The sequence below is a fragment of the Ochotona princeps genome, chromosome 2 (assembly GCF_030435755.1).
Source record: "Ochotona princeps isolate mOchPri1 chromosome 2, mOchPri1.hap1, whole genome shotgun sequence".
Lineage (NCBI taxonomy): Eukaryota > Metazoa > Chordata > Mammalia > Lagomorpha > Ochotonidae > Ochotona > Ochotona princeps.
Window position 1 is genome coordinate 125,392,009 of NC_080833.1, and position 20,103 is coordinate 125,412,111.

At 55.4% G+C, this 20,103-nt stretch overlaps 1 pseudogene; it reads right to left on the reverse strand.

Moving 5' to 3' along the window:
• Positions 1 to 19,474, reverse strand: part of LOC131477949 (paired box protein Pax-7-like) — a 46,012-nt pseudogene extending 26,538 nt beyond the window's left edge.
• Between the last annotated feature and the right edge of the window lie 629 nt (positions 19,475 to 20,103).

Here is a 20,103-nt window from a genome sequence, read left to right on the forward strand (position 1 = left end):
GAGATAGCCTCTCCTCTGCATAAATCGCCCAACTCAGGGTACATAGCCATGGTCAAACATACTGCAAGGTTCTTGAGACCAAGGGCCAGGTAGAGATCACCTGGTGCCCTCAGTGTACCTGCCCAGGGAACAGAATGGATGCTGGGAGGTACCAAGACATGCCCACAGTGGCGAGATAGCCCTTCTAGGCGCCAGGCTAGATCCACAGGCACCTGGCCCTTGCCTTGTGTACAGAGGGAAACAGATCTGAGAAGTTGAGACCTGACAGCCCCCCGGGGGGGGGAGGGGCCGAAGCGGGAGAGGGGGGAGAACAGGGGATGTGGCTGCCTAGGCTTGAGGGTCTTGGAAGAAGGAACCAGAAGCTGAGAGGGCAGGGTGGGGTGAGAAGGTTCCGGGCCCGAGGGGTATATGGAAAGCACGGGGAGTGGGGACAAGCCCCTGCACTAGCAAGGCAACCCCAGCTGTGGCCTAGCCCAGCGTGGGGACGCCCGGCCCGGGCCGAGGGAATTAAGCTGCCGGCGAGCCAAGCGCATCCTTATCTCAGGGAGACAGTTGTTGGGAATCACTTTAACTGAGTGGTTTTGTCTCCCTGCATTTTCCACTGTCAGGCGGCCTAGGGCCACGGATCAAAGACTCGGCGTCAGCAGCTGTGGCGGTGGAGCGCCGGGATGGGGAACACGAAGCCTCCCCCACACTCCCTGCCTGGCCCCGGCCCTGGCCCCAGCCCGGCGCCCGCAGCAGCCTAGCAACACACGCGGGGCCAAGTGGGAGAGCTGGGCGCCAAGGAGGGAAAAGGGGAAAGGAGAAGAAGGAGGAGGAGACAGAAGGGCTTGCAGAGAGCAGGCAGGAAGTGAGGATAAGACTGAGAGTAGGGAACTGGGTGGGGGGTTGTATAGGAGTGAAGGTGTAGGAGAGGGTGGGTCCAGGGGAAGAGCAAGAGGAAGAGAAACAAGAAGGAAGGGGCAGGGTACAAAACAGACCCATCAGTGAGCCCCAGGGAAAGTTTTGGCAAGAATGAAATGGACGCTGGCACTGAGGCCTGTCCCCAGGAAAGGTCCCCAACCATGCCCCGAGGGAGACCAGCCCAGATCTCCCAGGGGACTCATCTCAGCAGCTGCCAATGGCCTGGGCAGAGCCCACACCCCCCCCCCCCCGCGGGTGACTCACACACCTGTGCCTGCTGACAGAGGGGTGGGGGCACACCTGGGAGAGGACCCTGAGGGAGAAGCACCACCACGGGGATTCAGGTGGAGCAGGGCTAGAACCTGCAGAGGGAAACAGGAAGGGACGCTACAGATGCTCAAGGTTGCAGGCCAGACACCAGGCTGAGGGGAATGGGGCTGGAGGACGCTGCCTCAGGAGGCCCCGGCCCTGGTCCTGCACCACCTCACCATGGCCTTGGGCCCATCCCAGTCCCTGCCTGAGCCTCATGGCATCGCTGTCTGCAAGGAGCTGCCTCTCTTGGTGCCTGGGCTGCTTCACGTGCTTGTATGTGTGTGCACACACTCTGCATCCAAACAAACACACCCACTGCCCGGTCCAGCTCTGTGTGCTAGCAGCTGCCATCAGCTTGGCTTTATGCGGCGGGGTGGGGCAGTGGAAGGTGCCTGAGACAGGGGAACTCTTGTTTGGAGTCACACAGGTGGGGAGGGACCGTGCTAGAAACCACTCCCACCACCACCCACTCCATGACCTTACACCCCAGCTTCATATGGTCAAACTTAAAGGTCAAGTTCCTGGCCCTTGGAGATTTCTCCAGCACTGGGAAGTGGAGCATACACTGTCTGACAGTATGGTCTCCTGAGCCAGACAAGCCGGGCTCAAGTCTAGGCCCTACAGCCTGTCAGCCACTCACCCAGGATGGATTATGTAAACTAGCCAGTGCTTCTGCCCTCACCCCTTCATGGAGAGACAGAAATAATTCCTCCCCAACGAATGTTTGGAGAGTGAGGGAACTAATCCAGGCAGCGTCCTGGGCTCAAGGAGACTGAACCTCGTTATTATTATCATTACTTAGTGGTATTTGACAGGTACTTTTGATAGAAAATATGACCAAATATACAGGGGAAAGCTTAGCTAACTCACCATGAGAGGGGAGGGAGAGGGGTCCAGGAAATGGACCCAAGTAGGACTGGGTTCAAGACAATGGCCAGTGGGGAGGAAGTACCCCAGGCCAAGGGAGTAGCAGGTGCAGAGGGCTGCTGGAGACAGAGCCTGCAACTCATCCATGATGTTCCTACCTGGGGTCTTGCCTGGCCTCCTAGATCCACCTGCTTGGCCATCCCAGCAGCCTCCCCTCCCCCTGCCCAATCAGGGACCCCAGGGATGGGCCCGTGTAGCTCCGAGTCTGCCCACAGTATTAATTGCTAATCTCCCTCATTTGCTTTCCCTCTATCTGCAGGGCCTGTTTCATTTGGAGCCCTCGTGCTAATCAGAAAGAACAAATCCGAGATTTGAATTCTTTCCCAGCGAGCCAGGCAGCTTTGCCACCATTAAGCCCCAGGCCTGCCAGGGAGGGGTCCCCAGGAGGGAGGGGATGGGGTGCAGCAGGACAAGGGCCTGAGAGGCCTGGGCCCTGCCCATGCAGCAGCCAAGAGGCTGGGGCTCCTGTGTTGGCACAGGCCCCACAGACTGTGAGCAACTGGGACCAGTGGCGCTCTGCTCCCAGGCCACCTCTGTACTGCACAGATGGGAGACTGAGCCCCCACACAGGCAGGCAGCTACTGAGACAGCACAGAGCAGGGACAGGCAGTGCCCCAGGGAGCTCAGGTCTCCTGGTTTCCCACCCCAGGGACTAGCCCTGACCTCCAGGTTCAGAAAAACAGTGAAACCCAGCAAGGTTTCAATGACCCAGCTTTTGTTCGGGCTCGGAGAAGCAGGGGGTGGGGAATGGGCACAGGGTTAAGCTCCTGCTGTATGCCAGGCCTCGTCCTGGGCATTCCTCAGCCTCATCTACTTCTCACAGCACTGCGTGCAAGGTCAATGCAACAGGACCCCACTGATGAAGAAACAGGTCCACAAGTTGCGTCGCTTGCTTGTGATCACACAGCTGTAAGTGACTGAGGAGAATTACAGCCCTCGACCACAAGATTGTCCTGCTGTGATGCCTCTCTACCAGCGACTGCTCTGGCATCCATAGCATCCCTGGCTTCTGACTCCCCTTCAGGACCCCTCCTCCAGGAAGTCCTCCCTGGCCACACCTCCGCTCCTCCACACACCCTCTGCACTTCCTTCTACTCTTCATAGTAGTTTCTACAACAGATCTTTTGGTGAGGCAATGTCTGTTTCCCCAAAATACACTTTGCAAGAGCTCAAACAGCCATGCATGTTTTCCAGCTGCCCTGTGTGCTGTGTTCCTAAGTGAATTTAAAGGGGCTCCCACGTGCTGACAGTCAAGTGCAAACTGAACAACCCATGGATGGCCTGAATCCTCTCGGGACAAGACACAGCTGGGATTCAACAGAGCTGCTGTGTACCCTGGAGCTTATTGACAGCTGCTGCTGGCCTACTACGTGCCAGATCCTGAGTTACATGTCACCAGGATCAGTCATCACACGCCGAGAGTGGTTAAGACTTGGAAACCTCCAGACTTGTCCCATGCCATGCCAAGCAGGCTCTTCTCCCTGCCTGTATAACTGGGCCTTCACTGCCCAGGCAAAGGGGCAGATCAGAGATGAGTTCCTGTGACACCTTACCCAGGTGTGCGGTGAATGGATGCAGAGGTCCTGGTGGTCCAGAGGCAGACACTGGACCCCCATCTCCTGCTCAGGCACTGGGAGGGGGACTCAGACCTCCACTCCCCGCCCCCGGCCCTATAAGGAAGTAGGAAAGGCCAGCCTTGCCCTCTTCTTTCTCCTGCAGTGACCAAAGGCACCCAGTATCACCCCCACATCCCGATGTGGGCAGGGCCTGGAAAATTCCCGCTCCCAGCCCAGCCATGCTGCCCAGGAAGAGCTGTTTCTCTCTGCACCGCCCCCAGGAAATGGGAGTGAGGAAGCCAGAGACATAAACAGGGCTCCGCTTTCACAGGGGCTGGGCCTCTCCCGCAGGCTGCAGCTGGAGCCTTGAGGGACACCAGCAGGTGGTTCTGCTTGCTGGGGACCGCCGGGGAAAATAGCTCAGCCTTTCCCACCGAGGGAGGTGAAGCGTGGACAAAGGCGGTGTGGCCTCCAGGGCAGCATCTTGGCAGGCCCTGTCCTGGGTGGGCTCGAGGATGCCCAGGGCCCAGGATGAAAGCCACCTCCCGGAGTCACCACTGCCAAGGGCAGCTCAGCTGTGGCCTGGGGCTGCCTGGCCAGGAGCAAAAGGACAGGGATTTGGAGACCAGAGTGAACCGGGCAGGCGCATCCTCTGATGTGCACCATGTTCAGGGCTGGAGTGGGGGAGGAAGGCGGGCTCTGCAGCTGGACTCTTCCAGGGCAGAGTGAAAGTGGCTGGGGAAGGCAGACACAGAGAACAGCTGCCTAGCCGTGGCTCCAAGGAAACTCAGTCACGCAGACCTGGCCTCTTCCACCAACGTGCCCTGACCTCACCCCACCCTCACCCCACCAGCCATGGTGAGAATGGATAGCGTGGGTGTATGGGGCGTGGACTTAGTGAGCTTCCTCCTGACCCTGGGAAAAAGTCACTCAGAGCCATGACCTTCAAGCCTGAGTCATGTCCACCTCGTCCAGCCCAAGGGTGGGGACAGTGAGGAGATCCTCCTCCTATGCTTCCACCTGCACCAAGACATCTCCTCTTCCTCGACCTGCGGGCAGCAGAGGCCTGCATGGCCCCAGGACAGGAGACCAACTGGGACATTTCCCAGTAGCGCAAAGAGGGCCACAGAGAGGAGAAGAGAAGTGAGTCAGAGTTAGGGGCCAGGGCCAAGATGGAGGAGGGCATAGAAAGAATGTACATTCATTATGCACCAACTGCATCCCAAGCACTTGACTCAGACATTCCCTAGGTACTCGTAGCTCCTCCTGAGAAGGAGGGAGTACCACCCTCATTTTCAGACAAGGGAAAGGAAGCCCAGAGAGGCTAAGCAAGTGTCCAGGGTCACACAGCAAAGCAGTCAACATGGCCGAACCGGAATCCGGACTCTATGCTGCTGGCTGCTAGGTGTCTCACAGGTTCTCTTGCTCCGGGCTCGCTTCCAGAGCAAAGCCTGAGAGTCAGGCCTCTGGATGAAGGAAGGGCTTAAAGGAGACCCCAAGAAGGCAGCAGGAAGCAAGCAGGCAGCCAAGGAAAGTCACCCAGGGAGGGAGGAACAAGTAAGACCGGGCAGGGCGCAGGGGAGCGTGGGTCAGGGTGAAAGCCCTGTGTTCCTACAACCTGCTAAGCCGGAGAAATGAATTCTGATCCTTCCACAACCCAGTCTTGGAGGATGTGTGCACAAGGGGTCTCGTTTCAGGGGGCAGGAAATCCCTTGCACCTCCTCCCGATGCCCCGGTAATGCCAGGATGTCCCCAATCTGTTTTGAGGAATGCAGAGATTAAAAATAATAAAAAAAATGCAATAAAATATGTGTGAAGGGGGGGTAATTGTGGACAAACGCAGCATTCAAATTCATTTTTCAGCTCTTTTACACACCATTTCAATCTTATTTTCTGCTTGTTAATGAGATCTTGTTGCCTGGGCTAGGCAAAAACCTTCCAATATCACAACGTAATTGCACATAATTTTCTCTCCTACCAATGATTTGCATCAGTTTTTTTAAAAATTCTGGGCTATTTAACACCCCCCGATCCCCCTCCCCATCTTCCTGCCTACAAATCTCTCACTCTCTCCTCCTTCCTCGTCCCTGGTCCAGCAATACTCACTTTAAATGCTTATTACGGAAGCAGTGGCATCCCTTAATGGGGCGGGAACAAAGGAGAAGAGAGGAGAGGAGGAGGCACATAGGGACTCCGTGGTGCCCAGCATGTGAGGGCATCACTTAGGGCCCCTCTTACCCTGCCGCGGGTTCAGAGACCGTGTGGCTCCCAGCTGGTGGCGTCCCATCCCTGCCACTCATGAACTCTGTGGCCTTCAGCAAGTCCCACGGCCTCATTGGGCTTCCCCGGGTGCAGAACTATTGTGGGCCTGAATGCCTGCAACAAGCAGGTGCTGACGTAAGATCCTGCACCCATGGGTGCGCTGAAACTGCCCCTGGGAACTCTCCAAGACAGGACAGTATCTCTGCCATCAGACACATCTGACACATCCTGGACACATCTGCCATCGCCCCACCCCACTCAGAGAGTGTCCTGCTTGCCATTCCTGGACAGGGATTGGTATGCAGCGGTCAGTCTGCTGGAACCATGGTACTCGAAATATCCATGTTACATAGGGCATCCTTTGTCCTCAGCTGCCCTGAGTTGCCTTGCAAGAATCATTTGCCAAGCAAGCAGTAAGCCTCAACCAAAAGCAGAGGCGAGTGTACAGGGCAGGGGTCCGGAACAGGCCAGGTGCCAACATGGGCAAGCTGCCTTGCCTTGCTCTCTGCAGGGGAAACCAGTGCATGGACAGGGCTTCTCCACGGATGCAGCACTGGGTCCCTGGTCTCAGAAGGCTGCAGTGTGGGGGCTGTGAGGATTACGGGGGGAACGACCGAGCTCTACCCTGTGACTCAATCATACCCCTGGTCTCTCCCCGAAAGTGACGGAATGGGCTCCTCCCTCCACTGAGGTGAAAGGTCAGATCTGTGGCAGGACTGGGCCTCATTTGTGACCCTGTATGCAGATAGATGACCAACTACAAAATGCTCAGAACCAGGTCTGGACGCCAGAGGACTCTCCCTTGTTGACGTCGGCATTCAGCACACACTGGGTAGACTGCTTTGTGACCGTGTTGACTGTCTATCCCGTGAGTGCCACTAGCAAGGGAGGTTTTGTCTGATGTCCATGGACTTCACGCCAAGCACCTGGGACACAGCCTGGCACAAGGTACTCAGGGCACAGGCTCAGAGCTAAGGGACTACATGCTTTTCCGACAAGTCTTGTTGGGCAGTCTCTCCATGGACCCCAGAGGCTGAGCGGTCTCTATTCCCCACGCTGGTTTGAGACAAGGACCTGAGGCCACCCTTGGGAGGAGCATGCTTCCCCAGGTGCATTTGTAAGCCACTGTTGGGTCTTGCCAGGTGCTCCGAGAGCCCCAGCTTCATACCCCCAGCTGCAGCCCCTCTTGGCTTTTACAAGAACAAAATCTCCCTCAGGTTTCAAGGTCCAAGCTCTCCTGTGACAGTGTGGGCCGCTTGGAATCCTGGGAAAGGGACGTACCCCAAGTGCAAAGGCCATCCTCTTCCTGTCAGTCACTCACAGAGGCTCTGGGAGACCCTGCTGTAGGGAAGAGAGGATGTGGAGAGGCAAGGCAGTTGCTCACCTCCAGCTTCCCTTGCCCCAGTCACACCTGTGGTGGCAAATCTTCAGGGTCCCCAGTTCATCATGTGCTGCCAGCCCCTGGTCCCCGATGGGGAAGGGGGAAGTATCTGGGGTTAGGGAAATGCTGGGCATGGCAATGCATGAAAGTCAGTCCCAAGGATTCCCAGACACAGCAAACCAAACACAACACCCCACTCCAAAGCCTTCAAACCCCAAGATCAGGGTGCCTTCTCCCACCTCAATCCACCTGCTCACACCCATGCGTGTTTTTCCCTCCTCTTCCTCCTTTAATCCCATTCCTAAACCCCATTCAGGAAGCCTGAGACCTCTAATCTAATCTTTCCTCTGCCCAGGGATTAAAAATCTTGTTTTGGGGAATAAACTGCAGACCACAAGGGGACAGGCTGGGAGCAAGGCATCCGCACCCTGGATAGCTCGCTCCGGCCTGGCCAGTGTGGACCAGCGCCTGGTCCATTGAGGGAGACAGCTGCCCAAAGGGACTCGGCTCTGTGAGGCTGTCACTAGCACTTGCTCCATACCACAAAGCCAGGCCCGGACTGTGTCCCCTCAAAAGTCAGCTTGTCTGATTCTTGGACACATGAGACGGAAGCCATAACCTTAAACCCAAAGCAACCCAGTCAGTCGGTGCCCTTGAGAAAACGTTCTGGCCTGTGGGATCCTAGTAAGAGTGGGGGTGACCTGGCAAGGCCAGCCAGTGGCATGAGGCTGTCACAGGGATCCCAGGGGGCATTGCCATCAGGTGCCCCCTCCTTGCCCAAGCTAAGGGCTTCTAAGGCTCTCCCTCTGGTGTGGGGGGGCTGAGTCACATTCCAATGAGTCACCTTCCAGGGACAAGAGACCGAAGCACAGAGTGGAAGGAATGTGCTCTAGGTCTTCCCACCAGGGACAGAGATGCAGTAAGCCCTCTGCCACATGGGCTCACCCTGGCAGTGAAGAGCTGGCCCAAGAAAGTACCAGAAAGTACCAGAAGGCAGTGAGCAACTCAGCCAATCACACAACATTTTGCAACAGCATTGGCACTTTTTTCTTCTAAGGATCAGCCTGTAACTATTTCAGATTTTGTGCACAAAAGGTCTCTTTGGGAACCAAGCTTGGTGTGACAGCACCAAAGCACCCCTTGTGAATAGACCTAGCTGTGCACCAATAGAACTTTATCAACAAAGCAGGCCACTGGGTAGATGTGGCCCACAGGGTGTAGCTTGTGGCTCCCACTGGACTTTCTTATAGCTAGGCAGTGAGTTTCCTAGATTAACTATGTTGTGCAGCAGGACGAGAGAGCTTTTGCTTGACTTTGAGTTCATTCAATGATGCAAACATTCCTGGTTAAGAGGTGTTTAGCAGGCAACAAGCCGAGGCCCTGCACAGCGGAGCTGGGATTGCACCCACCCCAAAGGGCTCACCTCTTACAACAAGGCCTGCAGTACAGAGCAGGTGGCGTGGCAGGTAGCACACTCCCAACTGCACACATGTGGAGTTGGCAGATGAGGCAACCTCACAATTGATTTCTCACCCTCCCCCAACACTGGATATTACAGACCCTGCTGGCGTCACATGAATGAGATCATCATCTCCTCAAATCCATTCCTGGGTCTGCTCCCCAAATGTACCAGACAGACCCCCCCAAGCCCCAGAACCACCCTGCTGAATCCTGCAGGCAGGTCCTGAGGCTTCAAGAAACACCAGGAGGCAGTAAGCAACTCAGCCAATCACATCCAGGGAACAGACTTGCGAAGATCCAATCAGAGTGAATCCCAGCTGATTCCCTTTGGGACTGGGCTCCACCAACAGACCCGGGCCCTGCCTTCACCATGGATCGGTCCCCTCCGGAAATGCAGCAGATGGGGCACAGAAAGGACTCGGCTGGAGAACGAATCTTTAAACATAGTTGGCGTCAGACAGGAAATGATGTGTGGCACCACCACCCATCTGAAAATGCCTGGTGTGTACAGACCTTACAGTCGGAGGTGGGCGCTAGCCAGCTTTCTAAATGGGGTGCCATCATGCCAAGTGCAAGTTTCCAATATAATCTCTCTCTCTCTCTCTCTCTGCATGGTGAGAAATACTGATACACAAGCTTCCACTTGGCAGCTTGAGGAAGACAAACTCAAGGCAAAGGATCATGGGTGCAAAAAACTGAAGACGAAGGGGGCATCCCCACATCCCACCCAAACCTCTCCCAGGTATCAAGAGCCAGGAGCCAGCATCACAGCTCAGCATGTTAAACCTTTGTTTGGGACATCAGCATCACATTTCAGAGTACAGGTTCAAGTCGGTCTCTCCACTTCTGATCCAGGGAGGCAACAGAAGATGGTCCATGTGCTACTCACATAGGAGACCCTGAGAAGTCCCTGGCTGCTGGTTTTGGCCTTTGCCCAGCCCTAACTGTTGTATCATTTGGGAAGTGAACCAGCAGGTGGAAAATCTATTTCTCCCTCTCCTGTCACTCTGCCTTTCAAATATATAAAGACATCTTTTTAAAAAGGTACCAAGAATCAATGGTTCCACAGGGACCAGAGAATTCTGACAGGCACCTGTGTGTAATAGGGCTGGCCAGGCTGGCAACGGTGTCTGGCAAGGTGACCCAGGGTGGAAGGGCAGCCACCTACCTGGGGAGACAGGCTGTTGCTGACTGGATTCATGTGGTTGGAGGTCGCCGCCAGGTTCATGAAGCTGTCAGAGTAGCTGGAGAAGCTGTGGCGGGCTCCATATGCTGAGCTGGTGTCAGCAGCTGCCGCAGCTGCAGCCAACCCACCCTGGTGCATGGTGGATGGTGGGAGGGGCTGGGGCCAGTGCACTGTGCTGCCCCCGTCTGTGGAGACACCCAAGAGAAATCTTGAGCATGGGGCTTTCTACATGGGCCGGCACAGGCAAGCCACAAGCCTTCTCTGCCAGGCATGTGGGATGGGAGCGGCCCACTGGCAACCGGGAACTAGGGACTGCCTGGTCCTGCCTGGCAGCCACGCCGTCACTGTGTACCCGCTCATTGCCTCAATGCTTAGCACCCAGTAGCTCATCCAGAAGCCACACCTGGAACAGACAGGACCAGAGTTTGCACAGCTGTTTCTGTTCCTAGCAGTTCTGCTTCATTAGAGCAGCAAAACTTGCAGAACATTATTAAAGCCTTTTTGTAAACTTTTATTGGGCACCAATTAGAGACCAATTTAATCTAAAATAATTATTCCATATCCTCTCACCACACACACACACACACACACACACACACACACACACACACACACACACCACTCTCTCATTTAAAAATCATCAGGAGGGCATAGCTATGCAGTGGGCTAAGTCAGTGTTTACACCAAGGGCATTTCATAGGGTGGTGATGATTTAAATCCCAGCTGCTCCGCTTCCAGCCCAGCTCCCTGCTAATTTGCTTAGGAAAGCAGCAAAGGATGATCCAAGTACGTGAGCCCCTGCCACTCACAGGCAAGATCCTGCTAAAAGTCCCTGAGTCCTGGCTTCAGCCTGGCCCCGCACCGACTCTTGCGTGACTTGGGGAGTAAACTAGCAGATCTGTTTGTCTCTTCTATTCAAATCCACAAATGCATTTATTTACACCAAAAGCTGTGACTCCATGCAGCGCCAGTGATCTTGAAGGACATTCTGATGGCCTCCTTGCATCCTTGGGCTGCTCTCCACCCTCTGACCAGCTGCTGCGATCTTCAATACTCACAGCATAGTCCATGGACCCACAGCCTGGCAGAGTGCTGAATCCTGAGCCCGCCCCCCGAGCTCCATCCTCAAACGCACACCAGCAATATTTCTTTTTTTTCCATTTATTTATTCATTAATTACATTGTATTACATGACACAATTTCATAGGTACTGGGATTCTTCCCTCTTCACCTCAAACCCTTCCCCATGGTGAGTTCCTTTACCTTGATGCATAACCACAGTTCAAGTTCCGTTGAGATTCCCTAACTAAAAGCTCACACCATACAGAGTCCAGAATCCCACTGTCCAGTCAAGTTCAATGGCCTCTTAGGGAGGCCCTCTCAGGTTTGAAGGCAGAGCCATCAGAGCGTCACCCTGATCAGTTAGAAGCTCCAACATATCATCCGCAACAATCCAGGTACGATGAGACTGGTGCAGAGTCCACTGATTGACATAGTCCATCTTAGAGTTTCCCCTTGTCCAGTTTTTCGCTGCAAACATATAGCTGAGGTGGTTGATTGATCTACTCCATCTTCTATCTTTTCTTGGTTAATGTTTTGACTCCTCTATTTTGTTCAAGTGAATCCCCAAAGAAACTTTGAGGTGTTCCCAGTCCAGGCTCCTACATGTACTAGTAAGCACAGTGCCCGCCACAGTCCATCACTCCAATCAGCTGGTGGTTGTAACCCCTGGGTTGGTTCTATTCTCAGCCCGGACCTCCATTGGAACCAATGAGTATTGCAGCCCTTCCCGGCTCTGCCCATCACACACTCGTCCCTCACCTAAACCAGTGGGAGGTGTGCTGGTTGGGTGCTGCATTCCCTATTGGCACAGGCCATTTCACCTTGGCATTTCGTGTTTTGTACTGTTTTTATCGCAACCGAACCTGGCCAGACCCCCACACAGTTCCAGCACTCGGATTTGCCAGTGGATGACGTGAACTGACTCAGCCTGGTCTGCCCCCAACCCGAGCCAGATGTATGCCAGTGGGTCACTTTCCAAAGCCTCTTCTGGGTTGTTTACCTCCATGCTTCCTGCATTTATTTGTAGGGTCAGTGTCCCATCAGAGGAACTGTTCAGATTCCTCCATCAGACCCGTTCCTGGTGTCAGGCTTCACGCATACCAGCAGGTCCTTTGGCCAGCACTGTTCTTCAACCCATTCTGGTTCCTGCTGTTGAGAGTTTCAGCCCAGCAACGGCTCGTCCATACCCACATATAGCTCATATATGGCTCAGTTGGGATTGAAACCTAGCCGAGTCCGTCCCACATCTACCCTGGTCCACCAGAGCACCAAACTATGCTGCGGTCTAACCTGGCATGGTGCATCAAGTCCGAATCCATGTTTGTGCCAAGGGATTACAACTATAACCCAACTCAGCCCCTTTCCAGTTCCTGCACCCCTTAGTGGTAATCTCCACCCAGCCAAGGCCTCCCCCAAGCTCCACAACCAGGCCTGTTCCCAGCCAGTATTAAGTATGCCAGAGGTTGCTCTGGGTCAGCCCAGCGGGCCCCATAGACTGTCATGCCTCCTGCATAGACTCCACCAGCCCTTCTAAACCATCCAGTGAGGTCAGAGTTTGCACAGGGATTGGTCCACACATACCTGACACATTCTAGCCCCAAGTATGGTTCTCAAATGCCAGACAATGTCATAGTCTTGCCTTCTTTGACCCCTCTGCTGATTCATCCTTCTATCAGGTAATGGGGTATCCTGCTGGACAAGCCAGGAATTTTGCTTTTGAAGGGACTGGTGTTGGTAATCTGCACTATAAAGTGACTACAGGTTCTTCAGAGGAAGATTTACTGCCATTGAGTATCTTAAGGACTAATACACATTCTCAGAGAACTGTGGGTTCAGCATGGAGTGACTCATGTAGCATATCAAAGAAATCAAATTCCAGAATTTCCTGGCCGGGCGGCCAGCAGGAGCAGCCTGGAGCCAAATGGCGCACTGGCTGCCCGTGAGCCACTCACCCCATGTACATACGTACGTGGTGGTAAGCCTGGCTGTGCTAGGCTGGACTGGTGGCGGGGCACCCGAGCACCCCGGGCAGCATGGCTGTCCGAGGGTTGAGACGCTCAGGCCTCCGCCCGGATCCTCCTAGCTCCTCCCCCACTCCAGCCGCATGGCGCGCTGAGGAGGTCCAGATCACTTCTCCACCAGCAATATTTCAATACAATTCCCAGAGATACCCTGGGCATTCTACAGTGTGGGAAGTTGGGGACAGACAGGTGCATGGAGGTTGCCTACTGGTCCCAGGGGAGGGGCTGTGGTCTGTGGGCAGAGCCGTGAAGTTCAAGGGTAAGGTTGCATCTTTTTGTCTGTCCACTTGAAAGCAGAGAAACCGTCATGGGCTTGGGAGGGGCAGTGCACTCACCCTGGGAGATGCTGGAGGTGGGATAGGTGGAGTCCGGCAGCTGGTAGGGTGGCAGCATGGGCATGCCGGTGGGTGGGAAGCCTCCTGGCAGAAGCTGGTTGAAAGCAGCCAGTTGGTTGGCACCTGCCTGCTTATGCCAACAGGCACGGCGGTTGCTGAACCAGACCTGGGTGGTTGGGTTGGGTTGAGATCAGACAGGACCGGACCCTCAGCTTGGCTCCCAGTGGAAAGCTGGAACCCAGCAGGATGAGTGCGCCAGGCCCCGCCTCCTCCCCTGCCACAGCCTTGTGCAGCACAGGCACTTGCTCTAGTGGACGCCATTCCCTTTGTCTTCACCCAGTGAGGAGTTCTTCCTATTAGTCCCACTCTAGAGGCGAAGAACCCGAGACCCAGAGAGAGCAGGGGTTTGGCCCTGGACAGGGCAAATCGCTGGTCCAGTGACATCTGTGGGCCTCGGTGTCCAGAGCTCTTCCCATAGCGTGGCTGACCACACCCCAAAGTATCATTCCCCCACCTCCTCCAGGAATCCCCCGGGGAGAAAAGCAAGTGGCACACCCAGAACTCACCTGCCTTGCAACTCAAGACACACAGGTGGAGCCCAGGACCCAGCCTACAGGAAACACACACCCAGGGATTATGAAGCAGCAGCAGGAAAGCAACCCAACCTCTCTGAATCTCTCTCCTCCCTGCATGGGCAACCATGCACCTGTCGGTCCATCTCCACCCTCGGAAATTCCTCTTCCTGAGTCCTATTGTACAGATGGAGAAACCAAGGCCAACCGAGACTAAAGAGCCTGCCCATAGCCACATAGCTGGTCTGGGACAGACAGCTGAGGTTCAAGCCTGAACCAGGCAGGCCTTTCTCCTGCCCTTCACCCAGATGTGCAGGTCTCCTGGGTCAGGGCTTCGGGGGCTCAGCTGAAATGAATCCCCTGCTTGGTTCCCAAATCTGTGCGCCTCACTTAGAACCAGGCACATCCCCTGCCTTCTCCCAGGAGGGTTCCTATTTTGTGTTTCCTCCCATGAGCACTTGGGCCATCTTCCGCTGCTTTCCAAGACTAGCACAGAGCTGGATCAAAAACAGAGCAGCCAGGACTCCAACAGGTGTCCACATGGGATACTACAAGGGGTAGCTTAGTGCACAGTGCTGCAGCGCAGGCCCCCGCCTGTTTTTCCCAGATGTCTTTCTTTGTAAGGATGGCCTGCCAGTGCAGGGGTCTTCAAAAGACTTGTAGCAAAACATTTGCCTGTTATGAAAACCCCGTGCACAGACTTCTAAATGCACCAAAATAAACACCTTTTTAAATGTATTTATCCAAGGACTTTTGTATATTTATTGTGGAATGCACTGATTTTGTTAAATGTAACAATACAGATAACACTGGGATGTGGAACTGATGCTGTGGTACAGCAAGCTACTGCCTAGAATGCCAGCATCCTGTATGGGTGCTGGTTCGAGTCCTGGCTGCTCCATTTCCAAGCTGGCTGGCTCCCTGCTCATGCGCCTAGGAAAGCAGCAGAGGATGGCCCAAGTGCTTGAGCCCCCGCACTCACATGGCAGACCTGCAAGAAGCTCCTGGTTTCTGGCTTCAACTGGCTCAGCCACGGTCATTTTGGCCACTTGGGAAGTGAACCAGCAGATGGATGACTGTGTGTACGTGTGCTTGTAGCACCATCTTTCAAATAAACAAATCTTAAGTTTGTGCCCATCAGGTATTCTTGTCCGTGGCCCCTCTTTGCTCTTTGCAAAGAAGCAGCCTTCCTCCTCCTTCTCATCTTCCCTTCCCTTTCTTCTTCTTGGCCTCTCTCCTTCTCATCTCAGAATCTTGCTGGCATTTTATGCTAAGAAAGACACTGAGAACAGCACTGAGTGGCTCTCAGCTGCTGGGCTGTCCTTTGCCCGAGCACAGTGCACACAGCTGCTGGAGAAGTGCCGTGAGCTCAGCAGTGTTATGCAAGAGACCATGAGGAGGGGATTCCAACAGCACCTCTCAGAATCCAGGAGGACTTCCTGAAGGAGGAGGTCTGCCCTTGGCTGCCAGTTCTCCCATCTCTTCTTCCACATCCTATTTCTCCATCGCTTCCCTCTTTCACCAAATACAACATGTCAGTGGAGAGCAGGGACGTTGGAGCTAACTTCCTGGGTTTCAATCCAGCCTCTAACTCCTCCTACCCTAAGATACGTTTTTGGCACCTCTTACAAGCAGCCCATTTACAGATGGGGAAGCCGAGGCCCCCGGAGAGGCACACAGGCCCTAGAATCCTGCTAGAATCCCTGGTCAAGCAGGAATTAGTGGAAAGCCAGGGCTGGGTTTCCAAGTGGGATCCCAATCCTAACACTCAGCTCGGACACAGGGCTCAGCATGCACCGACTGCTTACAAAGTTGGGGATGTCCCCTGGTCCTCTGACGTAGCACAGAAGAGCAGAGAGATGTGGGTCTTGTCCCAATATGACCACATCAGACCATGTCCCCAGGAAGCTACTTTCCTTGGCGCCTCTCAGCTCTCTCTCCCCACCAAGGCACGGTAAGAGTGGCTGAAGAGTGGCGGGCTGGGCGCAAGTTCCCTGGGGCTGGCTCAAGACTCTCACCAGCGAGTTCCCTGGCACTTGCCAAGTGGGAGCTCTATCCAGAGACAATAAAGAAGTTAAGAGCAGGTTCCGAGTCGGGGCTGAACTGGCATCCAAGCTGCAGCCCAGCTGCCCAACTCTGGGTGCTGAGTGACGAATGGGGAGACCCCAGGACCCCTCAGACCTGCAACAGTGGTTTCTGGAAGATACTCAACAGGCTCAGAACCACGGCACTCACGGCCGAGGAATCCATTCCCCTCCAAGGAAGACACACACAAGGCTGGGATCATCCTCCAGCCCCTGGGAAAATGGGGGGCTTTAAAAAGGGAAAAGGGACGTTGCCATGGCATTGTAAGCTAAGCCTCTGCTTGCAGTGCCAGAATTCCACATGGGCACTGCCTGTTTCAGCACTTCAGATCCAGCCCCCTGATTATAGCCCGGGGAAGCAGTAGAGGATGGCTCGAGTCTTTGGACCCCCACACTCATGTGGAAGACCTGAAAGAGGCTTCTGGCTCCTGGCTTCCCATCTGCTCAACTCTAGCCATGGCAGCCATTTGGGGAGTGAACCAGCGGACACACAATCTTTCTCTCCCTTTCTATGTAACTGTCCTTGAAATTAAAAAAATCTAAAAAAAGGTGGAGGAAGGGTCTGTGAGGGAATCACAGGCCCATGAACTGCCCAGCAGGCTGCAAGGGGAGGGGAGTGGAGCTGGAGGGAAGCAGGGGCAGGCAGCAGGCCTGGGACATGTCCACCTGCTTCCACGTCTGCTGGAATGCCCTCTCCTCGATGGCAGCAGTGGTGGCATGCTGTGCCCAGTGCCCCCAGCAAGCTTCTGGCACACCGTGAGACCCCAATGAATGGGCACCCAAGGAACAGGCCCAGAGCCACCAAGAGCAGGCTGGGTTTCCATAGTAACAGCCCAGAGACCAGTCCCTCCTTGGGCCAGAATCCCCTGACCTGTGTATGTGTGTGTGTTTGCATTTAAGCACTTCCTCCTCACAAGAGCGGTAGACACTGCTGTGATCCTCGCCACTCTGAAGATGAAGACAGGCAGAGAGGGCTAGCGGTGAGGCTGGAGTCCACACCGAGGTGCCTGGCCAACTCCGCATCATCCACTCACCCCTCCACCTCCCAGGAGCCGCCAGCAGGCACATGCTGACACACAGGACTGCCAAATCCCAGAACTAAAGACCCAGGCATGCTGGGGTGGGAAGTACACCTCCCAGGTTCCTGCTCCATCTGTCACCTGCAGCAGGAACCTACTTTCCAGGCCCCTGGGCCATTGGAACTGCCCTGACTTGAACACTCCTGTGACTGGGAACTCGCCACCTCACGGGCACCCCTGACAGCCAGCAAGGAAGGATGTTGTACACTTATGGGGTCTTGGTGGCCACCTAGTTACAGACAGGATGCTAAGTCTCAGAAAAGGAAGCTGATTGGGTTCCCATGACACGCTGATCAGAGGCAGGGACCTGCAGGCTCTGTCTTGAACTCTCCATCAGGTGTGTCTCTGGCTTTTGTGCTTGACCAGCCTTTGTTCATTCCTTGACTTCTCTGTTGAGAAAGCTCTGTGGTTCAGCGAGCAGCCCCTGCCCTGGCCTGAGGTGGGTGGGGAGAAAGAGTATGTGGCTCTGAGAGCAGATGCAGGGGTGGAGGTGGGGACAGGGGATGGGGTCCTCTACAGTGCAGAGGGTCAGCCTTGGCCCTCAGCGTGGCTGCTCTTCCATTCCCAGAACCTCTCCCTGTCAGGACCTCTAGTGACACCTGCTTCTGGGCCCCCAGGGCCAATAAAAGCAGCGGCCTGACAGCAGGGCATTTTACAAGGAGCGGCCAGGCTTCAAGGTGGTGGGAAGCCAGCTGCAGCTGCCAGACATGGGAATGAGACAGAGCCCAGGAATGTGCCCAGAACAGCTGCACGGGGACCAGGGGAGGATGGGGGCACGGGCAGGCTAGGATATCACCCTGGGATGGGGAGATTTTGGCTGCTAACGCCTGTCTTCCCCTCCCGCCCCCCCTCCTGCCCTCTACACCTGACTTGGGTTCTCCCTCAAAGGTGGCCAAGGGCCTCCAGGCTGGGAGTGGGGGAGGGGAAGTGAGAATGGGGGGGTCGGCTCCTAGAGGGCTCACTGTCCCTTTCTTCCCAGGGCTTCTGGGTTCTGAGTCAATGCTGACCTTTTGGAGATGACCACATCCAGCTCTGCCCACCTGTAGCCCAGGGACATTCCTGAGCTGTCCTGGCCATGTGGTCTGAGGCTCTGACAGGCTATCGGTGCAAAGCCCGAGTGCTAACAGGCGGCATCCATCAGGTGCCCAGGGAACACGATTTCCCTGGCATGGCAGCTCCCCCAGAGAGCAGCATGGAGTGGTGCCTCTCTGCCTTGCTGCCCTGTCCACCAAGAAGATGAGCCAAGAGCAGGTTCCCCGAGAGTCATTCATCACATGCCATTGGCTCTCCCTCCACCCTCCCCAGCCTCAGCCCCTTCCACTGGCTGGGCTACCCCCATCCCTCCTACCTGCACAGACTTAGTCCCAGAGCACAACCAGGCACTTCCAGGAATCTGAGGGCTCAGCCCAGGGGGAGGGGAGAAGCCCAGATTGGGGGAGAGGGGCGTCCCTGCCCCCAGAAAGCTCTGCTCTCCCCACCTATGCCCCTCCCATAGCCCTGCTGGTGCGGAGCCACACACAGGGCAGGGGTACGTCTAGGTCTTGAGTCTGCCCCTGCTTTTCTGACTCCTCAAACTCCCAGGATGTACCTTCCTGGGAGGCTTGCATATTTCTGGTGATGGGAACCTCATTACCTACCTAAGGAAGCCCGGGCAATCAGAACACTTCCCCTGATCTCATCAGAAGCTGGAGACGAGACTCACACCCTTCCTAGACCCCTCTTCCCTCTGCCTTCCCTTCCCTGCCGCTCTCCTCGGACTGTCCACCTTTGCAGTTGGCCAACATTTGCCATCCGGGAACTCTTCATCAGGCACTGACATTGCCTGTCCGTGTGGCCCCTGATCACCTGTAGCAAGCATCCCCTCCAGGGGTCGCCCCCTGAACTCACCTACCCTGTCCTGGGAAATGTACCTGCAGCAGGAAACACCCCCACTCCGGCACCCCTCACCTGGATGCGCGCCTCAGTCAGCTTGGTCCTCTGCGCCAGCTCCTCACGGGTGTAGATGTCCGGGTAGTAGGTCCGCTCGAAGGCCTTCTCTAGCTCCTCCAGCTGCTCAGCCGTGAACGTGGTCCGGCTCCGACACTGCTTCCGCTTCAGCGGGAGGTCGTTCCGACTCCACGTCTGAGCCCTCATCCAGCCGGTTCCCTACAGCCAGGGAGAGGGAGGGAGAGAGGGCAGGGGGCCTTGTGAGGGGCACAGTGGTACCCACTTCTGGGCCCTTCCTGGGCTGAGGAAGACATACATATGTTCACTCCGGTGCTGTTTCCCAGCCTGGAGGCCAAAAACAAATCGTCACCCCTGGCAGCAGGGGGCTGCTCTGTGCGGCCAAGCATTTCGGTTACTCCCTTCAACATGCAAGGATGCTGCATGACTCTGACACAGGTCGGGCACTTTCATAGAGAAGCAAGGGCGATTCTGTCAGAATTCATAGAATCGTGTTCTCCCAGATAGAGTACCGTTGTGTTTTAACTCAAGCCTGAATTTGACAACAAATTATTTAAGAAAAAACCGGAAAGATGGATCCCTCCTTTGGGGCAACCAACTCACGCCTTTTTGTGGGACCTCCCTCCCTCCTCCCAGGGTAACAGGCCAACCTCCACCGCGGCAAGGCTCATGTCTTCCTATGACACACGCTTGCACAGCAGTTTTCTCCCATGATGCTCATCTAAGTCACAGTCCTTGCATTTTGCGGGAAATATTTCACAAGCCGAAGAAAGCAAGGATGAAACACAGGTGTGTGCCCGCAGCTGGCCCTCTGGAAGCTGAGCTGCCAGGCCTGGCTCTGCGCTCTGCAGCAGGTGACTCCAGAGAGGCCATGCCCCTCCTTGGGCCTTTGTTTCCCTACTCGTGCTGTGAAGCATTTGGGTTTGCATTTCCACAATCCAGGGTCCATGAGTGGCTGGAGGAGACCTCCCCAAGATGACCACGGTCAGGGCCCTGGCCACCACACCCCAGCTGTACA